Here is an 11,300-nt window from a genome sequence, read left to right as displayed (position 1 = left end):
AGAGTCAGTGTCCATCGCCAAACGTCCATCATACCATCACATCGATTTAGTCTGTGGAGTTGTGTGTCAATAGTTGGAATCTCACATTTGTGGCACAAGGGTGACTGGACCAAGTTGTGGCGAAATTTTTTCTCCTCGGTTGGTATGGCATCTTGGATGGCTATGTATGCTGAACTTTTCCAGTCTGTTGGGATCTCTTGTGTTGTGAACTGCTTCCAGATATTTTTTCCAATTTCTGTTGGAGAATTTTTCCATGATCTGTGGGGTAACAAGTTGACGGTTTAAAAGACGACGGTAGATGATTTCCGTGGGTGGAATGCACTGTTGATTCACATGAGGATAGAAAGTTTCAATAGTATGCAGTACTCGTTTAAAGCTTCCAGTTCGAGGTGATGTCCAAAAATGCATATCATTAATATCCCCGAGTCCGTTCTTTGCCAGTAGAATGGACCTCAGAAGCAGAGCCTGGCATTTAGCGGAGACGGCGATGAGGCCTAGGCCCCCTTGATCAACTGGCCTTCTGAGCTGATTTCTTGATATGCGATATATGTATCCTCTCCATAGATAGTAACTAAGTCCAAGTTCCACTCTTTGAGCATGTTTCTCTGAAATGGGGAGGACCAGAGCCGCATACCATATCTTGGACAGAGCGAATGAGTTAATGTGCCATACTTTCTGTATTAGATTAAGATTTCTGCTGAGATCCTTCGTCATTGTGTTCCGGTCAGTGTTGATGACTGCAGTCCAATTCTTTTCGACTGTCTCCTGAAATTTGCCTGTAAATTTCAAACCGAGAATTGTTATTTCTTCTTTGACAGGGATTCCAGCAATTGTGATGTGGTTTGGCCAGGTACCGAGAGGTAACAAGACAGATTTCTGATAATTCACTTTCGCGTTGGCGGCTCTTTCGTACACAGATATTATTCCAATCAGCTGATCCGCTTGGGCTCGGTTCCGTAATAAAAGTGTTACGTCGTTAGCATATGCTCGGACGGTAAACATCTTGTGCGGATTTGGTACATCCTTTAGGAGGTGATGGACAGCTCGAATGAAGGGTTCTATACTTAAGGCGAAGAGGATCATAGATAGAGGACATCCTTGTCGCATTGAATTTCGTATTGGAATAAGTTTGGAGAAATGACCATTGTGGAGAATTCGGGAATGAGCATGAGTGTATAGAGATCTAATGATACTACATGTTGACTGTGGAATACCAAACTTATCGAGAATCGTAAACAAATAACCATTGTGAACTCGATCAAAAGCCTTTTCAAAATCAAGATTAAGCATTGCTGCGTCATTGTGAGGGTAGTGTTCACATAATAATATAGCATCTCTAAGTGCTTGGAGATTAAAAGTGATTTTCTTGTTCGGAATGCCACACGTCTGCCCTAGCTGAATGATGGTTGCCAGAAACGGCCGTAACCTGTTGGCCAGAATTTTCATAAATAATTTGTAGTCTGCATTTAGTAAGGTTATAGGACGATAGTCTGATAAAGTTCGGGGCATTGACACTTTTGAAATAAGAATGATTATGCCTTCGCTGAATCCAGTTGATTCTTCAGAGTTGTTTAATAGAATGTTCATCAATTCTACGAGCGTATGTTTAATGACTGGCCAGTACTTTTTGTAGAAGGTGAAGCTGAGACCGTCTGGGCCAGGAGCTGATCTGTCACTTGCAGTGCGCAGGGCCTTTAGAACTTCCTCCTCGGTGATCTCAAGGGTCAGCTGCTGTTTTCCTTCCTCAGGAAAACGTTGATCTAAGTAGGATAGTATTTTGTTTTGGTCGGGTATCGATATCTCACTTTCACTACATGTTCTCTGGAAGAATTTTTCGGCTTCAGTAATGCAGTCTCTTGTAGTGGTAAGACTCCTACTGTCATCTGTAATTAACGAGTGAATGTATTTATTTTTCACTTTATTCTTTTCGGAGGCAAGGTGGTACAACTGTGCTTTCTCTTCGTGTATGACTGATGTTGCACGGGAGCGAATGATTGCTCCTCGGAGAATAGTTTCCTGTATTGAGTTGATTCGGCGTTTAACAGCGGTCAAATGATTGGATACGTCATTTCCGGCTTGCTGACGGGTGACAAGATCGTGAAGAAGCACGTAATAAGAATGCAGCGTACGGCGTCTGTTGATGGCCTTTTCTACTCCCTTTCGTTTGAAAAAGCTCTGAATAGCTGGCTTAAACTTGTATAGCCAAGATTTGATCGAAAGTTGTCCACCTCTTCGCACTCGAGTTTCCAGATCATTCCACAGGAGTGAAAATTCATTTTGTATATCGTCGTCAGGGAAGGAGCTGTTTATTTTCCAGTAACCCCTTCCCATCTGTGCCGCCGGTCTATGCCCCGCAGTCTTCATCACTACTGCATGATGATCGCTGAATGGTGCAACATTAACAGTTACTGCTCCGATATTATTCTCTGATTCTTTATTTACATAAAAGCGGTCGATACGTGAAGCAGCCGTACCTCGGAAGAAAGTATATTCGACTCCGTTACCATGAAGAACTTCCCACACATCACAAAGCCTAAGTTCGCGATATACTCTCCCTAATGCCAGGGAGGGATGGAATTCACCTGTCTGATCTTTTGCATTTAATACACAGTTGAAATCACCTCCGAGAATAATGTTATCATAATTGTGACGCAGAAAATAAGGCAGTTCCTTCTGAATGAAATCTTTCCGTTCTTGGCGTCTGTGTGTTCCTGAGTGTAGATATATATTAATCATCAGTGTATTATCTTCGGTAAGTATGCATGAAATTCTTCCACTCGGGTGACATTCACTGAGTTTGATATTTATCCCAGCTCTATAGACTATGGCAGTTCCTCTTAAATTTTCTCCGGCATTGATTATATAACTGTATTGAGATCCAAGGAAAGCTAAGTTCGTGACGTTAACCTCTTGCAAGAAAACTACGTCTAAATCATAATCTTTAATAAATTCTTTTAGCAAGACCTGCTTGCTCTGACTTCGGAGGCAGTTCACAGGTCAAATGCTAGGTTGGTACCTAACTTAACGCCACGGCCGCTTCCTTCCCTCTTCCTTCTCTATCCTTTCCAAAATTCCCATCCCCCCCAGCACAAGGAGCCTGTTCAACATAGCAGGTGAGCCCACCTTCTCGAGGTACTGGCCCTCATCCCCAGTTGTATCCCCCACCCAAAGGCCGCTTTAGCCGAGGACGACGACTATTGGCACAACTGGGCAACTAGTCGCCGGCCGTCATCTGAGCCGGCAGCTGCTCTGACGACTCGTAGCTGCTCAGATGCATGATTAGGCCATTGCAGTAAAAGCAACCTATTACCCGTAGGCAACTAGTGCGCGCGCATATGGAACATCACTCGAGCTTGTGCTTTCCACCCACGTATTTCATTAGCTTGTTGGTGTCATGCTGTGGAGGAGTGAATATTTTACTCGTTCATGTGCGTTATCATATTGTGATCGTTCTTTTAATGAACATGGAAACATCAAATAAACTAGCAGAACAAATGAAGGAGATGACAAAACTATTTGAAAAGTCGAATACTGACCTTAGCAAGTGGCTGTGCGATTTGGGTCACGCAGCTATCCGCTTGCATTCGGAACACACTGTCGGCAGCCCTGAAGATGAGTTTCCGAGGTGACCCATTTTCACACCAGGCAAAGGGTACGTCCAAGATGCACGCTGGTTTTCTGAGTCAGACAGTCGGCGCCGAGTCGACATAAGTATGTCCTGTGTTTTTAAGCGGTACTGGCCATAATGCACCTGCGCACTGGTAGTCTTACTCAGATATTTACCGGAATGATTCGTTCATTCTGGTTTCAGACAACCTGCCGCGCAGGCTGTTGATTTTCGTGTTGAGTGTGGTAATTCGCCCAGTTCTTCGTAAGCATGTGTTCAAATTTTAACAAAATAAAACAAAACGTAACCGAACTCATTCTGAAATATTCAAAAATCTGTTTTCGTCGACAAGTAACTGTGCAAAAAGGTGTTTGTACTCCCCGTAAATATATCTTAATTCATTTATTGGATGTATATCACTTCTCATTCGTTTTAACTTTGTTGTAACATTGTCACTTAGCAGCAATAGAGCTGCAGCCTGTTCTCTTGTTAGTTCCATGCTACACTGATCAGTTGTGTTTCATATCTTTTCTTTTGTGGCAGCTCTGTCTGCGCTGACAACCAACTTTCATAATGGTCACATCCCACCTGCCACTCGGAGTCAGACATTCAGCGCCGACTGTCTGACTCAGAAAACCAGCGTGCATCTTGGACGTACCCAAATGTTGGGGCTGTACCTTAATAAAGGCCACGGTCCCTTCCTTCCCACTCATAGCGCATTGTCGCCTTAAGACATATTCGTGTCGGTGCGACGTACAGCAGAGTGAAAAAAAAAAAAAATTAGAAAGAAAGAAAGTTGAATAAATACTGAAGAATATATTTCTGAGGTTGAAAGAAAACTGGCCATTTGAGATTCCAGCATTGAAACTCATGCAACGTAGAAAAACTGAATGAATGTGAACTATAGTTCAGTTTTTCTCAGCGTAGAAATGTATAATATTTATAAAAATTCCGTATTATTTGAACATGTACCATTGTGTCTTTGTCTTCCTATATTAATGAATCGGTCAAGATCGATTTTTATAATGGGATGCCCTTCCTGACGTCAACCTCATCAGGGTAGATAATAATATGAAATAAATGGCATGATATATGCTAGTAGGTAGGGACGGGGTAAAACCAGGTAGTAGCACATAGCATTCTCCTATCGAATAGCATCGAGAGGTCTGCTCAAGGATTTACGTCTCCATTCGACGGGCAAATTACCATCAACAGCGTTCTATGCCCTCACTCCATATGAGCATTTTGGAGAGGATTGGAATTTAATCAAGGCTTTTTTGGGTACACAATTTGTTTTTCTAGTTGCATTACGTCGCACCGACACAGATAGGTCTTATGGCGACGATGGGATAGGAAAGGCCTAGGAGTTGGAAGGAAGCGGCCTTAGCCTTAATTAAGGTACAGCCCCAGCATTTTCGTGGTGTGAAAATGGGAAACCACGTTAAACCATCTTCAGGGTTGCCGACAGTGGGATTCGAACCCACTATCTCCAGAATGCAGGATTACAGCCACGTGCCCCTGACCGCACGGCCAACTCGCCCGGTGGGCACACAATCTAGTAACTAGAATTTGTATAGGCCTACAACCACCTACCGTACCCTGCCAGGCTGAATGGCTCAGATGCTGGAGGCGCTGGCCTTCCGTCGCAAACTTTGCAGGTTCGATCCTAGCTCAGCTGTGTGAGAGAGGGAAGGGGAATCATATCAGCGCACTCTCTAGGCGTCTTCGTGAGTTAATGTAAACACATATCACGCTATTGCCATAACAGTGCGCTCTTACGAAGACTTACTGAGGTAGTAAACTATCTATCTAGAAATGTTTTCATTCCCCGCTCTGAAGGGGTGGGGCGGGCCACTTAGAGGGTAACGCCCTCTCTCTGGCCAAGAGATGCGGTGGGGTTGGGGAGATGTGATGGAAGAAGGAGGTGGGTAAAAGATGTGAAGAAGTAGGAGATGGGAGAGGAATTGTGCCTATGCCTAGGGATTGAAAAATTGCTTTATTTAATTCAGAGGTACATGTGAGACAATAGGTGATTTACGGAAGGGTGTGAGGGAAAAGGTGGAGTGCAAGTGGGAGATATGAAGTTCAGAAGAAAGTGCCGGGGTAAAGGTGCAATGTAAGGAGATGGAGGGTAGCTGTCATATGATTTGAGAGAAGCGATGGAAGACGAAGGAGTTCAAACGTTGGGAGGGATGAGGGGATTAAACCAGTTTGAGGAAGGGGAGGAAAACTGGTGGAGATGGGTAAACAGGAGGAGGGACTGGCCGGGGGCGACGAGACGTATGATCAGAGGGTTGACGACCGGGTGAGGGTGGGATATGAGAGGGTTCCACTCGATAATATTGGCCATGGACACTGGCACCGGTGGTGATGAGCTGGTGGACGGCATCAGATGTAGGCAGTTAGAGCCGCACAATAAATGTAGGGCCATGGGCGTTCCGAATCCGAATAGCACGTCGGACGGGGACGCCCGCTGCACGAAGTTCTTGTAGAACGTCCCTGTCGGAGATTTCAGGTGGGATTCCACCGAGTACACAGCTATACACAGCTGGGGGAGGGGGGGGGGACGGTGAAGATACCTAGGTCGATGATGTCTCGGCGGCGGCTGCTGCGGTGTTGGCTGGCGAAGGTATCGATGGCGAAGCGGCGACAGTTGAGTCCGGCGTGCTTGCAGGGAGTTGCTGAAGGGCAGTGGGCGAAGAAATTGGGATGACGACATAACAGGCGATGGGTGACAAGTGGCAATCGTTGTGACAGGAAGAAAGGATACTAGCTGACGTTGTGGTGGTGGTAATAGTGGTCGTTGTTGGGAAGGAGGGTGTTGATGGCTGAAGCGTCGTCTGGGATGTGAGATCGTGGACAACTGGAACAAGGGTTGGAGTTTCAGAGAGCTGGGTTTGAATGTAGGGAGGGGTTGGCACCACTGCGTAATTCTTACAATGGATCATCGCGCCGGAAGCGAAGAGGCGGTGGAGTGCGTCCTCTCCGCTGAATAACAACAACTGATTCTCCGTTAAAAGTAGAACTGATTGTCACGTGAATACGTGTGTTAACGCATTTCCTTTAAAATCTATCTTTCTTATGCAAGATGTAGCATATTGCAAGTAACCTTTATACTTAACGCTCTTTACACAATGCATTTCCTTTCACTTCCTTATCTTATCTATCTAAATATCATCCTCCTAACAGAGAAAGTTATATCCTTCTCATAGAACTAGTAGCTTATATCTACCCCCTCATCCTCCTCCTCATAGTCTTTGACTTCCTCCTTATCCTCCTCCTCCTCCTCCTCCTAAAACCCATCTCTACTTAGTTGTGCACCTGTGCCAGAGTTGACTCTGTTTCAGGCCTTGTACCATTCTTCAAATTTCGTAACAGAGCTGCGAATCAAACCCATTGTAAATACTTTATGTGTAGTTCTATAATTGCAGGACTAAGCATGTGCCATACTAAGGTCACGCTGTTTCAACATGCAGCGATCACGTCGACAAGGTTTTGCATGTTTAGACTTGTTCGTTATATAGGTCACTCTCTAGTAAACTCAAGACTTTGTGTATGCTATAAGTGAGAATATTTTCTTTAATCTCTAAGATCTGTGAAAGAGAGTAGAGCGCTTTATTCATTTATGACAAGAACATTAATAGTTGATGTACAAGGCAACTTAAAAGAGGTGGCTGTGTTGGATTGTACTGTGTTGTGGGCAGCAAAACTCGTCAGTTTAGTATTTAGCCCCACTATTCCCTTACTGTTTGCAAACAGATGAAGACAAAAAACAGACACACTAATAGAAAAAAAATAGGTCTGCAGTGGGAAGAAAAATGAATACCTTATCGCTTTCTAGCTATGACCATGAACGCTGAATTGTCAAGAGCAGATCTTGTTTTTTAAAGAGTCGCGAAAAGAAGGAATGGTTGCGTGAAATCATCGACATCCTTGAATTAGGCTGTCCATCACTTACAGCTCTTCTCAAGGAACATAGTGGAGAAACAATTAAACAGTCTTAACTCAATGTCTGCATGCTCTTTTTATTGGTTGTGTCGCAGTGGATGTCGGGAGGTTAACAACATATGTAAATTGCCGTGTCGAAATGGCGAGAGTGTGAAAGAAACATTTGTAGAGTAGAGACATCATGTAATTTCTATCTGATACTAAGTGTAACGCAGTTAAAAAGGCAATCGTGAAGATTTGTGCTTGCAAGAAGAAAAAAACACTTTTACTGAAGAAGATTTGACTGCATTACCAAAGGCATTTTAGTCAATGTTGCTGTGAATGCTGTAAAGAAGATCTGCGATAAGGTGCCTCGTAAGTGGACTCAAAATCCTGTTTTGTAAGAGCTTCAGACGTGCAGTTTACATCATGAACAAGTGAGTTTAGCTAAGAGACCTTCAGAGAAGCACTGCCGTACATGTCAACTCATTAATTGTATCACGGACCTACAACTAACGAGTTGTCTTCGCTTATAAACACTTATAATGGTTGCGAAAAGAGTATGCAAGCTGTCGCAGAAAAAGGTGAAGAAACGTGCTGGGAGAAAGGTGAAGAGGCATGCTGGGCATGGACTCATCAATAAGGTAATTGATCTTCTTCCTTTTGAGCTTCATCTTCCTAGTTACCAGTACTCTGGCCCTGGAACTCGACGTGACGTCCGATTGGCACGTGGTGATTCTGGTATTAATATGTTAGATGCTGCCTGCAAAGAGCATGACATTGCTTATCAACAAAACGAACCTGAACTAAGACGTGTAGCTAATGAAAATTTGCTTCGTAAAGCTATGCAGCGTGCGACGTCACCTAATGCTACAGTTGCTAAGAAGATAGCAACACATGCCGTTGCCGGTGCAATGAAAGGTAAATTGTTACTGGGTGGTGACATTAAACAGCGAAGACAGTAGAAATAATCTATGTAAGAAAGGACAGAACAGATTTGACAGAACAGATTTCCTTGAAGATAGAAAAATGTGTATATGCTAAAATAAATACCATTTGTGAAACATAATGCAGGTGGTGTGTGAATTTTAATGTTATTCCTACCACACACCATGTCCTAAATTAACTAGTACCGGGCGAGTTGGCCGTGCGCGTAGAGGCGCGCGGCTGTGAGCTTGCATCCGGGAGATAGTAGGTTCGAATCCCACTATCGGCAGCCCTGAAGATGGTTTTCCGTGGTTTCCCATTTTCACACCAGGCAAATGCTGGGGCTGTACATTAATTAAGGCCACGACCGCTTCTTCCAACTATTAGGCCTTTCCTATCCCATCGTCGCCATAAGACCTATTTGTGTCGGTGCGACGTAAAGCCCCTAGCAAAAAAAAATAACTAGTAGTAATAATGTTTACTTGCAAGATTAAACTTGTCTTATGCAGTGGAAGAAAGGAGAGGTAGATGTTCTAGAATAAAAAATTCAAGTATTAAAGTATTATTAATCCATGAATTGAAGTTGTTATTAAAACCAAGCCATTTGACATACAGTATATTTCCACAACGACAAATAACACGTTCGATTAAATATTGATCAGGATATTTTGTTTTCTGCAGGCCTACGATGTAAAAACCTCCTTCAATAGGTTATCCTGAAAGATCGCGAAGTAAATATATAACTGGATTAGTAAACTTAACACTCCTGATTAGAAAAATTTCTGTGCTCCAATTAGGTGTGTATCCTTTCGCAAAGATAGACTTGTCTATGCTGATGCGAACGAAATTACTATTTAAAGCGATGGCGGCGCGGATTAGCCGTTTTGATTACAAGATGCATAGAATCTAAGCGCGGTGTAATCTTAGTAACAAGACGTGGCTTTGTGCCGGTAGTGCGATGGGGTGTATCGTTGTAGGATGACACGAGTCTAGGTAGCAGTTCAGTCCAACGATAAGAACCTTTACTGTAAATTGTCGCCACATTATTGTTTTGAGCGTACGATGAAAGCGTTCGACAACACTTCTCTTGAGATTGCTGTACGTAGAGTAGTGATGAATACCAAGTAACGTGAGATAAGGAGAAACATTCTTGTTGTAAAACTTGTTACCTTGATCGGCTTGAAGAAGCCTTAGGCAGTGTTTTGTTTGTTCAACAATGTGTTTAAATGCATCTTTGACTTGAGCTGCTGTCTTAGAATGCACAGGTTGTGCAAAAGCAAACTTATAGTACACATGGATGACAGTAATTAGATACTTATACCCCTTATTGCTGGAGACATATGGACCCATTCCTACTAAGTCTGCTTGCCAGAGATCATATTTTCCACGTGTAATAACGCTTCTGGGATAGTAAGTGCGACAAGCTGGTTTACAGTATGTAACTGGTGTGCGATGCTTATCTTTACGGGTGAGGTCTTATCTTGACAAGCCATTACACTATGCAACAAATTTTAAGGTCACAAAACTTTTTTTCGAAAAGTGGTGTTTGGAATCTCCTTGAAAAATAAAGAAACATGTATTTTTTGTTTCCGGAAAATCCAAATCTGTGCGAGTGGGGGAAAGACTGATGAAGGGGTTGAATTATTTTTATGGGCATACTTATATCTCAAAGACTGAAGATGTTACAAATGTGGGAATATGTATTTAGATTCTTCTTTAAAAATAAAGAAACATGTATTTTTGCTTTTTTGTTTTCGCCTCGAGAGAAGACTGTTTATCACATGTACAGTTGTATGTCGCGTGGTAATTTTAGCTCCAAAAGGCAATATCACAAACGTGGTTTACAAAGAGTTTCGGTACAGTTTTGTACAGTACCGAGGAACGATTACTTTTATTAAATTACGAGCGTAGCTGCTGGTTTGGTCTATGTAGGTTTTATACATAGCAGTTCGTATTCAGTTTCGGATAACGGTTATAACATTTTATTTACTGTACTTACAAAAGTACTAGATTTGTTCGTAATGTCAAGTTTAGGCTAGAAGTACGGCTAGTATAGTGCTGCACATAAAAGTAGCATGACTGCCATATTCATGGGTTGCCATTTTGTCTTGTGTCACTAACACGTGCTCAGATGTCGTCCACGCGTTTGTGAAGGTTGGATAGTTTTGTGTTCTTTCTGAGATAATTAGCCTATGAAGAATTTTTTTAACTAGTGCAGTGCTTTGACACAACGATATGACGACAACGTGATGAACCTTTCCTCCTTTCTTAATCACTTAACCGCACAGGATTGGTTTTTTTCTATAAATCAGCGAAGGATCCGATCTCTACCGTCTCAAGGACAGTATCCTGGAGCATGAGATTTTGGGTTGCGGGGATACAACTGGGGAGGAGGAACAGTACCTCTCCCAGGCGGCCTCACCTACTACGTTGAACAGGGGTCTTGTGGGGAAGATTGGAAGAGATACGCAAGGAAGAGAGAAGGAAGTGGCCGTGGTCTTAACTTAGGCACAATTCCGGCATTTGCCTCTACTCAGTTGACCTCCAAAGGCTACGTGAGCCCCGTACCACTTTTCGAAATTTCGTGGCAGAGCCGAAAATCAAACCCGGGCTCCGGGGACGGAAGCTAGTCATACCAACCACTCCAACACAGAGGTGAACGACCTTTATTCGCAACTATATCCATGTTGCGTTCTTCTTCCGCTGTATCTGTTCACCCTCCAGGGCCGGTTTTTCCCTCGGACCCAGCGAGGGATTCCACCTCTACCGCATCAAGGGCAGTGTCCTAGAGCTTCATACTATGGGTCTGGGGATACAAAAGGGGAGGATGACCAGTACC

This window comes from Anabrus simplex, chromosome 4, assembly GCF_040414725.1.
Source record: "Anabrus simplex isolate iqAnaSimp1 chromosome 4, ASM4041472v1, whole genome shotgun sequence".
Lineage (NCBI taxonomy): Eukaryota > Metazoa > Arthropoda > Insecta > Orthoptera > Tettigoniidae > Anabrus > Anabrus simplex.
This window is presented reverse-complemented; position numbering follows the sequence as displayed.